Here is an 11,133-nt window from a genome sequence, read left to right on the forward strand (position 1 = left end):
AAATAAGAGGTGAGTCACAAACCAGTCTATCATGGGTCAAAACTATTCAACCCCAGAAAAAAAGCCGTATAAGCAACTAAAATTCTCACTAAAAGCCGGCCAAACTAAATTGCCTAAACGAGAACTAAAAACCCTCCTAACCTGGACTCTAGTTAATTTCCCAAACGCAAAACACTCAGAATTTTTTACTAGAGATTTTTGGGACACAGTTGGTAATAAGCTTTTTAATAACATCTCTCGCCGAACTGTGGCGGCCGCTAAGCTCCTCCCAGCCTGCAGAGCACTCGTAGAAATGCGTGCTGCCAATACACAACGTGTGACGAGCCCCCCGTACCCCCGCATCTCCTACCCCTCCCCCCGACCACGCGGCCCCCGCATCCTCTGTCCCCGCCAGCCCCCTCCTTTCCTGCCCACTGAGACCGGCGCGCCCCCGACCACGCGGCCCCCGTTCCCCCTACCCCAGTTCCGGCACGCTCCGTTCCCACCCCTCCCACCACCCGCCCGCTTTTGCCTCCCTCCTGCCGTCCCAGCTACCCCCGATGTTGCGGTCCCGCCCCGTTCCGGCGTCCCCGCGGTTATGGGCCCCGGCGGCGCGGTCCCCGCGGCCCCGCCTTCCCCCGCCGACACCGTGGTTCCCGGCTCCGCCACCCCGCCCACCCTCGGCATCGCCGTTCCCGCAGCTCAGCTCCCCTACACCCCCTCCGTGCCGCCCGCGCCGCCTTGCCGCCCCACAGGCTCCGCTTTCCCGGCACCCGTGGAGCCGCCGGCCCCGCCGCTGCCGCCGCCGTCCAGCGACACCGATCTGAGCGGTGCGGCCCGGGCCGATCCGAAACTCCTGCTGCCGTACACCACTCCCCCATGCTGCCCTGTGGCGCTGACGCCATCCACGCATGTGCAATCACAGCTTTTATCGCCGAGGCTCCTGCCGCCGTCCCCGCGCCCCCCGTGCCTTCCCCCCCCGTGCCAGCCTGTCAAACCGCGGAGGGGGAGAGAAATGCCCACTTCTAAAACACCAGAACAAGTCCAAAAATACCAGCGTCACGCAGTTTCAAATCACCAAGTTGAAAATTTCCAAAGGAATCCAATTGCAAAATACCAGAATACGGGGTTCCAAAATTCCAAAATGATTCAGTTTCAAAATAGTAAACTAGTGAGTTCCAAAATATGAAAAGCACCCAATTTCAAAATATCAAATTGCAAAATACCAGTTCTCAGATGTCTTACACCGGCAGGATTCCCAAACCCAAATGAACGCAATTATTGTCAAAACGGGATCTGCGCTACCAAAATGACTATTTTCTTCCCTGAAAAGCTTTCCCTGGTGATCATCAATACACGTAGTTATTTTGATCATTTAGCCGGGCGTAATAGAACTTTTACTTTAAAACCCAACATTTGTAGCGGTCCTCAGCTCGCGTCCATGACCCGCAGCATCCGGGCGGGACCGCCGGGGCCGGGATCGAAGCGCAGAGCGAGCCCGGTCCCCGCGGCTGCGTGGGGAAAGACCAAGCGGCGAGCAAAGGGAGCATTTATAAACTATATCGATATTCCACTGAAATTCAGGGCAGAGCAGCGACGGGGGCGCTCAGGTTCGGCCAGGATTAGCCCTAAACGAGCCGGGCAAACGCGCGACCGCTCAAGGGAAGCGGAAGTCAGTAACCGGTAATCGCCTAGGACCCCGTGAGGAATTTCCTCCGTAATCACAAACCCAGCACACAGGGGATTTATGCGGCAGAATCCCAATTTTGGCCACGGCACCCGGAGGAGGAAACCGGTTCTCTATCGCGGAAATGAAAGCCCAGCACCCCGGCGTATCAGGGACGGACAGCGGGACACGTAAGGGAGGGAACGATCGGCAGGATGTTTCTGCGCCTCACCCCCCCCCCCCCCCCCACTCCAAGGTGCTGCAGCCTCAGGTGTGACTGGCGAGGATGAGAAGGGAGCAGCTCCTTGCAGAGGCAGTTTTGAGAGGGTCACCCGGGCAAGGCTCGCGCAGGGAGCCGCCAGAGGGGCCAGCGGGGGCATCCCGGGAGTTCCTCCGGGAACGAGGGTCACGGCACCCAGCAGGGACCGGGGGATCAGGCGGTTTCACCCGGGCGGGGAGCGTCACTTTAAGATAAAGCCGAGAGAAAAGCCCGTCCTGCCGAGCAGGGTCACCCGAGCGGGCGGGGCAGCACGCACATTCCCGGCGGGGGGGGGCAGGGGGGGGCGGGGGGCGGCAGTTTTCAGCTTTCCTCTTCTACCTCGCTACTCCATCTCCACAGCCCCAAAGAAGGGATGGGTTATCAGGAAAAAAGGTGTTTAAGCTGAGGGAAAAAGCTTTCTTTTCCCCAATTGCCTGTGTTTGAATTGAAGAGAAATCCACTTCCCCTGCAATTTTGATAGTCTCAATTGGAGGTAACTCTGCCTTTTCTGTGCTGTTAGAGATATTAATTGATAGAGAATGCCCATTTTCTATTTTTTTCCACTTTAAGTGGAAAGGGAAAGCAGGGATGATGCTTTTTTATGGATCTGAATTAACCGAAAAATGCCCCCTTTTCAATCACCAGAGAGATTTAAAGTGAGGAAAACCACTCTTTTTCCCAATATTTGATGGGTTTAAATTAAAGGGGAGAAACCATTTATTTACCACTGTATCCGTTTAAGTGGAGGTAGCTGCCCCATTTGCTCATTTTTAGCGTTGCCTTTTCCAGCATGTCCTGGGGTGACTTTATGATACCGGTATCCCCAATTGTCTGGTTTATGTTAAATATAAAGTTCTGCACCTTTAAGACTGGCTATGAAAGCGAGAGCGGGGGGGAAGAAGAAGCACGCTGTTTGCATTAAGGAACAAACATCACTCCCACACATCCCGCTCCTGGACCGTGGTGTCTGCAGCACGGACAGACAGCGGGACAGAGCTTCTCTCTGGCTTTTAGTTGGTTTTAGCTAGCTGAGGCAGAGGAGTTCCCTGGACCTTGTTTTTTTTTTCGTTTTTTTGTTTCCTTGGATCTGTGCAAACCTGCTCTGGACCGAACACCCAGCCAAACCCCGGGAGCTCACGCCTTTGGCCCACCGGGGCCCGGGCCTCGGCACTTTTCAGCGCCGGAAGGACCGATAAGAACCCGAGCGAGGCGAGCTACACCACATGAAAAGGACTTTTCTTCCTAGACTTGCCATCCCATCGAACAGTGAGAGGTTTTATTATTTCATATTATTCAATTTCTGTTAAATAAACAGCTTTTTCCACTTCTTTCCAAGGAATTTTTTTTTTCCTTTCCTGGACCAGTTGGTAGGGAGGGGTCATTTCCCTGGGGAAACCCCCATTTGGAGTTTTCCTCCCTAATTTGCCCTAAACTAGGACACAGCATTTCAAGGGTTTAAAGCTGCATTTCAGGGTACCTCTACCCACGCCCCGGCACCAAATATTTCCAACAGGAGCGAGTCCAGCAGGTATGTAACGGTAATGCCAGCTGGGAGTCTATTCTTTTTCTTATTTTCATTTATAATGTAGAGAGCCCTAATTAGAGGTCCCTATGAGACACCATTCATATCTATACTATTCTTCTCCACCCTAATTAATCACAGGGGGAGTGCTACTTAGTAATCACTAATAAATAATTATGCAAGTCCATAAATTATCCAACTTAGCCGGCAACACTGCTGAAACACAAAGTTTTGCTTCTTACCTTTTTTTTTTCCTTTGCTCCATTGCTCTGAGTAATTGCAGTAAAAAAAGAAAACACTGTCTTTTCCCAAAAAGTTTTCTTCTACGCAGAGCTCCTTACCTCAATTTTAACTCAGAGGAGCCAAACAGCTACGGTCCCTCTGAGGGCTTTTATACCCGGTGGGATTTGCCGCCTCCCTTTTCCCAGGCAGCGTGGGAAAAAGAGGCGGGCTCAATTAGGGGTATATTAACCCCAGGCTGTGCTAAGGGGCATTATTCCCTCCAAGGGAATCAGCTGTGCTGAAGAGCTTGTCTCTCATTTCAGCGAAGAGGCTCTTTCAATTTACTCCAACCTGCTTTTAGCAGGTATCTTTTGGGCATTTGAAGCAGCAGAGGTTTTGAAAACACCTTGAAGAAAGCATTATGGAACACAGGGAGTATTTAAGTTCATGATTTTGGGTGGGGAGTTCAGGGGTGATAAGATGCTTTTATAATGATTCTTCTGTTTGGGTTTTTTTTAGGAGGATTGCAGTTTCCTGAAGTTCTAGGTCACGTCAAGTGCAATACTTCAGATTCTCTCAGCAGATTCAGCGTGACACAAAAGGGAACCGCTGCGGCAGCTTTCCTTAGCAGCAGATCGGTCTCTCCGATGGATTCGCTTCAGAGAGATAAGTCGAGGGCTGTGGTCACAGAGGGGGTCGAAGCAGGGTAGTGGGTTAGGATTCACACCGGTTAGGGTTTTGAGTCAGCTATGGGGAGGGGGAGGTTTGAGAACTGGCCTTTGGGGCCACCATGAGGGAAAGGCTCACTTTGGCTAACAATGCTGAGGCGGGCAGGGCAGAGCAGTCCCAAGGTGTGTTGTCACTTGTCTGTTGTGCTTTCTGTGTCTTCCGTTCATCTCGTGTAACATGTCTCTTGCCTTAGTCCTCCCAGGAGCTTATGAGAAACCCCAGGTCCTTTCGGTCATCTCCCATCTTTGCGTTCCTCGGCCCGGGGCCGACGCCGGCGAAGTTTCGATTCGGGAGGTCAGACAGGGGTCAGAATCGCATCTCTGTTCAGCAGCATCCGATCGGATGTCTTTTTAGGTCTTGTTCTCAGCTGTGTTGACAGCTGTATGCAGTTATCTTTTTTTACAGTGGATAAGGACTTGTGCCGATTCAAAGGCAGGCAGAGGCTTCCAGCCACAGGATTCTCAGGCATCCGTCTCCGCGGTTCTCGGAATAAGTCGTTCCATTAGCATCTTTTTCCTCCGGGGTCATCCGAGCCCGGCGGGCTCGCCTTCGGTCCCTCCTCGGTCATCTCGTTCAGCATTTTCTCGGTCCTCGTGAGGATTTTCTCGTCTCAGAGTTTTCTCTCCCTGTCGTGTCCCCTCGTCTCACGTGTCACGGGTGTCTGGGGGTATTCGGTCCGGAACTGCTCTGCCCTGCCGCCCGGCCCTGTTGCAGATGTTCAAGGACAAGTCCCGGGCACTTGTAATTGGAGACTCGTAATACGGGCTGTAGTTGGAGTCTAGGTAGTATTCTTATGTTGGCAGAAGGTGTCTGGAGCTGTGAAGTTACCCTGCAGCACTTCGACCTTTTTCCTAACTTTCTTTCAGATGCGGATGGATCGACCTCCTGGCAGAGCGCCTTGTCCCAGATGAGGGGATCCCCCTGAGAAGGTCGGTCACGGTTCTTCTTTCGCAGTGGGGCTGGAGTCGGTCACTGTGTTACAGCTCTGCTCTTTGTATTTTTTTTCAGGAAGTAAAGCTGGATAGCAGCAGTGAAGGTGAAGCATTGTGAAGGTGAGCCTCGGTTGGTGGAGAGAAGCAGTTGTTCTTGCTGGGGTCTCAGTTTCTGCTATAACTTTAATCCCTTGTTTTTTTATGTTAGGTGGTCTACTTGCAAGATATCCCAGCCCAGGATGCCAGAGGACAGGTGGGTGCAAGCTCTAAGTGTGTTTTGGTGTTTAAGTCCCTGGTTTGCTGATAATGTTTAGTTCTCTAAGATAGAATGAAAGAACCATATCACGAATCCCACCTCGTGGATCCTGACACGAATCGGTGTCACGGACAGGATTCTGAGAGACAGAAGGGGTTGCAGATTTGTCGTGCACTCAGTATCGGGGGAAAGACGTTTCGCTTCAGCCCCCCCTAGCCTGCCACGCCGGTGAGCAGTGTCTAGAAAGCAAGGGAGGCGATTCGAATTTCTCAAAAACTGCACACGCCTCGGTGCAAAGCACCCCACACTCATTTGAGGGCTCTGTCTTCAGAATTTTACAAGGGATATTTGAATGCAAGAGTTTGGACTGACTGATTTTTCTGTTTAAAGTACTTGTTTGCTGATAATGTTTAGTTCTCTAAGATAGAATGAAGGAACCACATGACAAATCCCACCTTGTGGATCCTGACACGAATCGGTGTCACGGACAGGATTCTGAGAGACAGAAGGGGTTGCAGATTTGTTGTGCACTCAGTCTCGGGCAAGGACGTTTCGCCTCAGCCGCCCCTAGCCTGCCACGCCGGTGAGCAGTGTCTAGAAAGCAAGGGAGGCGATTCGAATTTTTTAAAAACTGCACATGCCTAGATGCAAAGCACCCCACACTTGTTTGAGGGCTCTGTCTTCAGAATTTTACAAGGGATATTTGAGTACAAGAGTTTGGACTGACTGATTTTTCTGTTTAAAGTACTTGTTTGCTGATAATGTTTAGTTCTCTAAGATAGAATGAAGGAACCACATGACAAATCCCACCTTGTGGATCCTGACACGAATCGGTGTCACGGACAGGATTCTGAGAGACAGAAGGGGTTGCAGATTTGTTGTGCACTCAGTCTCGGGCAAAGACGTTTCGCCTCAGCCGCCCCTAGCCTGCCACGCTGGTGAGCAGTGTCTAGAAAGCAAGGGAGGTGATTCGAATTTTTTAAGAACTGCACATGCCTAGATGCAAAGCACCCCACACTCGTTTGAGGGCTCTGTCTTCAGAATTTTACAAGTGATATTTGAGTAGAAGAGTTTGGACTGACTGATTTTTCTGTTTAAAGTACTTGTTTGCTGATAATGTTTAGTTCTCTAAGATAGAATGAAAGAACCACATCACAAATCCCACCTCGTGGATCCCGACACGAATTGGTGTCACGGACAGGATTCTGAGAGACAGAAGGGGTTGCAGATTTGTCGTGCACTCGGTATCGGGGGAAAGACGTTTCGCCTCAGCCGCCCCTAGCCTGCCATGCCGGTGAGCAGTGTCTAGAAAGCAAGGGAGGCGATTCGAATTTTTTAAAAACTGCACATGCCTAGATGCAAAGCACCCCACACTCATTTGAGGGCTCTGTCTTCAGAACTTTACAGGGGATCTTTGAGTACGAGAGGTGGGACTGAGTGGTTTTTCTTCTGTTTAAGTCCCTGGTTGGCTGACAAGCTTTCGTAGTCCAAGATGGAATAAAGGAACCGCATCAGGAATTCCACCTTGTGGATGGTGCCAGTCATATTTTCTGTTTTGTCCGAGGTTCCGTGCAGAGAGGCAGAGCCGAAGTTTGCGATCGGCCGCACCGAAGCCGGTGCGGGGGACGTCTCGATGTACACATCCTGTCGAGGATGGGTCTTGTCCTATTACGTTACAAAAGGTAAGCATCACAGGTGGAAGTTGGAATCAGGGGAAAAGCATTTATCATCAGTGGAGCCAATTTGAAGTTACGGTACAGGACAGGGCTGTAATGCGGTGGGCCCCTCTGAAGCCAAGGGAGAGGGTTTCTTTTCGAGCTCCCCAGAGCTTTTGCCGGGCAGGGCAGTTCCAATCCATCCTCTCATGCTCTCGCGTTTCACGTCGTCGGCCGTCTCAGCCTCTCGACGTCGTCGTGGATTTTTTCGTCCGAGGAACCGGCCTTCGCGTCCCCGCGGCTATCGCCACGTTCACACAGCAGACATTGCCTGCGCTTGCCTCTGTAAAAAGTGCCTTGTGCTGTGCTTGCCTCTGTAAAAAGTGCCTTGTGCTGTGCTTGCCTCTGTAAAAAGTGCCTTGTGCTGTGCTTGCCTCTGTAAAAAGTGCCTTGTGCTGTGCTTGCCTCTGTAAAAAGTGCCTTGTGCTGTGCTTGCCTCTGTAAAAAGTGCCTTGTGCTGTGCTTGCCTCTGTAAAAAGTGCCTTGTGCTGTGCTTGCCTCTGTAAAAAGTGCCTTGTGCTGTGCTTGCCTCTGTAAAAAGTGCCTTGTGCTGTGCTTGCCTCTGTAAAAAGTGCCTTGTGCTGTGCTTGCCTCTGTAAAAAGTGCCTTGTGCTGTGCTTGCCTCTGTAAAAAGTGCCTTGTGCTGCGCTTGCCTCTGTAAAGTGCCTGGGCTTGGGGCTGCCCTGCCCTGGCACATAGTTAGAGTTAGGTAGAACAGGTATAAAAGGTTATAGGTCCTGTTTTCTATGAGGTTATTGTGTACAAAATGTGTGGGCCTAGAGGGGGGCTGAGTCCTAGCTACCATACAATCCCTCACTGACCACCTTGTGTTGTCTTGCAGGTCTCTGATACCTATTTTCTGAGGATCTACCATTTGATGCTGAGAAGCAGCAGCGAGAAGATGTCTCGGGGCATTTTGTTTAGCACAGTGTTTTAAATAAGGGTTGCGGTCACTGTGTGAGTTAGTCTCCTGCTGTGTGTCAGAGCGTGTCTGTCTGTGAGAGTCGGTGGGTCTGGGTGTGCTTGTGTGTGTGTGCGTGTTGAGTGGTTCTAACCTTGTGTGTATTGCTTTTGCTTTTCAGGACTTTGAATTCACATTTAAATTTAGAATAAAAAATCCCCAGCTGGGGGGGTTTTTTTTTTTTCCCTCCCAGCTGGGGTTTTTTTTCCTCGGTCCCGGCCGGTCTGCGAGGCGACAGTCATCGCCTAAGTTTGGGCACGGACCGGCCCCGGACCGGGGTTTTCGTCAGGCAGGCTGATTTTTGAGGCCCCCGGGAACCGAGTTCCCGTGGGGTAGGAGGGGCGGGTGCGTGTTGTGCGGTTCTAACTTTGTGTGTATTGCTTTTGCTTTTCAGGACTTTGAATTCACATTTAAATTTAGAATAAAAAATCCCCAGCTGGGGGGGTTTTTTTTTTTTCCCTCCCAGCTGGGGTTTTTTTTCCTCGGTCCCGGCCGGTCTGCGAGGCGACAGTCATCGCCTAAGTTTGGGCACGGACCGGCCCCGGACCGGGGTTTTCGTCAGGCAGGCTGATTTTTGAGGCCCCCGGGAACCGAGTTCCCGTGGGGTAGGAGGGGCGGGTGCGTGTTGTGCGGTTCTAACTTTGTGTGTATTGCTTTTGCTTTTCAGGACTTTGAATTCACATTTAAATTTAGAATAAAAAATCCCCAGCTGGGGGGGTTTTTTTTTTTTCCCTCCCAGCTGGGGTTTTTTTTCCTCGGTCCCGGCCGGTCTGCGAGGCGACAGTCATCGCCTAAGTTTGGGCACGGACCGGCCCCGGACCGGGGTTTTCGTCAGGCAGGCCGATTTTGAGGCTCCTGGGAACCACGTTCCCGAGGACCGCTGACGGCAGGGTTATAACGGGGCGGTCGAGAGGAGAGTGAAGGTGAGCATGTGTGCAAGCTGAAGCCGGCTTCTGTGATGAATGAGTATTGTGTTTTGTGTGTGCTTGTTGTGGTTTGGGAGAGCGGTAATAATGAAACAGTGTGCATTGTCCTTTTCAGAAATGGTTATTTTATGTTAATATGTATTTGGCTTGTATTGTTCTGTATTTGCTGCCGTGTTTCTCTGTATTACTCTGTGTGTGAATTAGGAGTTTTTCAACATGTACATGGATTGTATTGTATTGTACTGCATTTGTATCCAGTTTCTATGTGTTTTGCTGTACTGTAAATAAATTCATTCAATAAAGGTGCCTAACCCCTAATAAAGATGATCCCATCCGCCCCCTCCTCCCCGACCCCTGTGTTTGTGGTGTGCTGTTGTCATTATTTTCATTCTATTTCTTGCTTTTCTGTCTCTTTCTAACCTCCTTTCTGTCTGTCACTTTCTCTGAGTCACTGTTGCTACCTCTACTTTTCTGTTTCTTTGCTCTCTGACTCTAACCCTTTCTTTTCCTTCCAACTCTGTTACTTTTCCCTCTAGCTCCGAGTTGGACAGACAGCAAGCAGCGTCGATTCCTTGGCACCGTAACTCTGAGTTACAGTGCCCGGGCCTCGCCTCTGTTTCCTTTCTCTCCACCTCTGAGTTAGACAGAAAAGAAATAGAGTCGGTTTCTCTCCGCTCTTCCTCTGTTTCTTTTCCCTCTCGCTCCGAGTTAGACAGACAGCAAACGGAGACGATTCCTTTCCACTGTAACTCTGAGTTACAGTGAACAGGCCTCGCCTCTGTTTCCTTTCTCTCTACCTCTGAGTTAGACAGAAAAGAAGTAGAGCTGTTTTCTTTTCAGTCCAACTTTGTCTTCTTTCCCTCTAGCTCTGAGTTAGACAGAAAGCAAATGGAGTCGATTTCTTTCCACTGTAACTCAGAGTTACAGTGAACAGGAATTGTCTCTGTTTTGTTTCTCTCTACCTGTGAGTTAGACAGGAAAGAAACGGAGTTGGTTTCTTTCCCCTGTCCCTCTCTTCTTCTTTTCACTCCAACTTTGTTTTCTTTCCCTCTACCTCCAAGCTAGACAGAAAGCAAAGGGAGTCGATTTCTTTCCCCTGTAACTCAGAGTTACAGTGAACAGGAATTGTCTCTGTTTTGTTTCTCTCTACCTCTGAGATAGACAGAAAAGAAACAGAGTTGGTTTCTTTCCCCTGTCCCTCTCTTTTTCTTCTTCTCCTCCCTTCAACTCTGTTTCTTTTCTCTCTTACTCAGAGAGAAAGGAAATAGAGTTTTTATTTTGTTCCATTCTCCCTCTGTTTTCCTTCTACCTCTCTTTCTATTTCCTTTCCCTGTTGCTTTGCACTGTCCCTCTCTTTCTTTTCACTCTAAGTCTCTTTCCCTGTCACTCAGAGTTAGACTTTATTTCTTTTCCTTCTCTATTTCCTTTCCCTCTAACTCTGAGTGACAGAGAAAAGAACTTTGCTTTTCTCTCAAACTTGAGTTCATCCTTTCTTTTCACTCCAACTTAAAGTTTGAGTGAAAAGAAATGATCAACTCAAACTCCTTTCTCCTCTAACTTTGTGTTTTGCTTTCTAGCTTTAAAGTTTAAAAAAAGCAGCAGTAGAACCTTTCATGCTCCCGGGGAGTAAATAAACAAAATAAATCTTGATTATAAATAGATACCATTTACTCCCCGGGAGCATGAAACCTTCTACTGCTGCACCAGACTTATAGTTTTTATTCTTTTTTCTTTATAGTATATACCCTATATAGGGGGTCCCCACCCATACACACGCACACAATACCAACCCCCTAGGCCACTCCTACCCCAAACCCACACACCACTTAACCCAGCCCCAAGCACCAACTCCCCAATCACTCACCCCGCCCCTGCACCCCCCCCACCCCAAGCACTCACCCAGCCCCTACACCCTCCCCAAAGCCAAGCAGCCCCCCACCTACACACCACCTCTCCCCTCTCACAC

General features: G+C 50.0%; 1 long non-coding RNA gene across 1 annotated transcript; it reads left to right on the forward strand.

Annotated features, from left to right (window-relative positions):
* Positions 1–5,275: 5,275 nt before the first annotated feature.
* LOC131581833 (uncharacterized) lies at positions 5,276–7,182 on the forward strand. The gene is made up of 4 exons (XR_009278156.1): positions 5,276–5,306; positions 5,386–5,429; positions 5,518–5,562; positions 7,130–7,182. It is a non-coding gene; the product is annotated as an uncharacterized LOC131581833 (long non-coding RNA).
* The last annotated feature ends 3,951 nt before the right edge of the window (positions 7,183–11,133 follow it).

The sequence above is a fragment of the Poecile atricapillus genome, chromosome 8 (genome assembly GCF_030490865.1).
Source record: "Poecile atricapillus isolate bPoeAtr1 chromosome 8, bPoeAtr1.hap1, whole genome shotgun sequence".
Classification (NCBI taxonomy): Eukaryota; Metazoa; Chordata; class Aves; order Passeriformes; family Paridae; genus Poecile; species Poecile atricapillus.